Source organism: Crocuta crocuta, unplaced genomic scaffold (genome assembly GCF_008692635.1).
Source record: "Crocuta crocuta isolate KB4526 unplaced genomic scaffold, BGI_CrCroc_1.0 scaffold367, whole genome shotgun sequence".
NCBI classification, from domain to species: domain Eukaryota; kingdom Metazoa; phylum Chordata; class Mammalia; order Carnivora; family Hyaenidae; genus Crocuta; species Crocuta crocuta.
The window spans coordinates 2,013,006-2,015,017 of NW_027527936.1; the positions used below are offsets into that span (position 1 = coordinate 2,013,006).

General features: G+C 46.1%; 1 long non-coding RNA gene across 2 annotated transcripts in view; it reads right to left on the minus strand.

The window, feature by feature from the left end:
• Window positions 1-653: 653 nt before the first annotated feature.
• The window catches only part of LOC144221637 (uncharacterized), a 67,878-nt gene continuing 66,519 nt past the window's right edge, over window positions 654-2,012 (minus strand). For both annotated transcript variants that reach the window (XR_013332123.1, XR_013332125.1), the window contains exon 3: window positions 654-1,911. This is a non-coding gene — a long non-coding RNA (uncharacterized LOC144221637). The remainder of the gene's footprint in view (window positions 1,912-2,012) is intronic.

Below are 2,012 nucleotides of genomic sequence, written 5' to 3' on the forward strand. Positions count from 1 at the left end.
CTCCATAAATGGGCACTGAATGAGTGACTGTTTACAGCATCCAATGAGGAATCATGAGATACACCCCAGCACCAATCCAGAGAGACAGCGCTCTCTCATTTGCCATCTGCTTACCTTAGCCGTCACGCATGGGTATGCTTTGTTCTAGGCAAGGGGAGGGAGGCCAGAGCTACCCAAGTGGGATACACAAAGTCATCAAAGAAAGGGCACATGCGGCCTTCCCAGTGGCCCAGGCACTAATGCACTTGGGTGCCAAGCAATTAATGTTGGCTCCAGACTCCAAGGTCTTTGTAACCTTTACTAATTGTCCTTTGATCTCCTTCTGGGGATTTATTTTAAGGAAATAACTGTATGAAGATTAACTAGAACCCATGTTCATTATTCTTAATGCTGATTAAAATAGAGAAAAATTGGAAACAACCTAAACATTGAACCATATGAGATTAGGTAAATAAAGGATAGTCTATCTCCATAATGGCAATTGCTATAGATTGATGCAACTCATGGCAAAAAAAAAACAAAAAAAAAAAAAAAAAAAAAAAAAAAAAACGGGGATATGCATTCTTTGAGCTGTATCCACTTGGCTTTGTTCCCTTATACCAAATGACTTAGCACTCTCATTTTTTGGAAATTACTTTATATTTCTGGTCTCAATTGTCTCTTCTGTAATTAAAGGCATTACTTAATCATTAAAAAAAAACCAGCCTACTGATACAAAAACTAATGTTCATGATAAGGCATTAAATGACAATGAGTGTTACCAAAGAATATATGTTGCATTGAGACACTGCAGTTACATGCATATTACATTTGTATGTGCAGTTATACATATGTGTATGCATATATTTCTAGGTGTCTACATATATATACACACACATATGTGTGCAGCTGTGTGTATATAGCATCATATATAATATATATGAAAGGGATCTGGAAGGCTCTTCAACAATCTCAATGCTTGTCTTTTGGGTAAGTAGGATTTGGGGCTGGTTTTTTTCCTCTTTTTCTTTTTGCCTATATTTCTGATGTTTTTATAACAAGGATGTGCTGCTTTTCAATAATGGAAAAAACAACCAAAGTTACTTTTAACGGAAGAAAGAAAAGAACAACTGTCCTCGAGGAGGTGAGAGTAAGGGTGTGAGGGTGGAAGCAGGGGGGTGGTTGAGGTGAGGGTGAGCCTCCTCGCAAGCCCCCTTCTCCCAGGGCTGAAGCCATGTCCCTGTCACCCCCCAACTTACAAACACATTGGTTCCACCCGACCAGACTTCCTCTCACACATCCAGCCACAGCACATCCACCATATACGTGGTCCTCACCAGGAGGGGCGGGGTCCCCACGGTGCGAGTCTCACCTGGGACAGGGCAGGGGAGGGGAGAAAGGCACCACGGAGCCGGCCAGGAGACACATCTGTCAGAAGTGAACCCCCGTTCACTTAGGAAACAAGAGCGCCACGGACTGGGCACCTTCTGAGAAACAGCAATGTTCAGAGGTGCCTCTAGCCTGAAAGGACCCAGTTTCAGGGAAGACAGTTTCATCCACGATTCGGATGGAAAGAAAGTTAACATTCCCTCAGGGAGAAGGTTAACCAGAGCTGCCAGAGCTGAAACAGCAACAACCTGCTTAAAAAAGTAGAGAGATCTTCAAAGTCCATGAGGAACAGCACCCGGGTAGGATGGGGTCCAGTGGCGGGTGGGCTCTTCCCACAACATGCGTTGGCAGAACTGGCTGTGGTTCACTAGACACTCTTCTCGGGGTTGTTCTGAAAGCTCCTGGCCCCCGCGCTGCTTCTTCAGCTTCTGTGGCCTTCGCTCCAGCTTGTGCGGTCGGGAAGGAGGAGAGATCTGCCGTGTGTCCTCCATTCGGCGGTCCTGGGCGGAGCTGCTGTGGGGGGCTCTAGCCCACGGCTGGCATCTGTGAACAGGGAGAGCACTTATCACGACCGGCCCCCACCACTCTCCTGCTGTCAGCACGTCAATGATGGGCAGAAATGAGGCAAGCAGCATGGAGCGGGC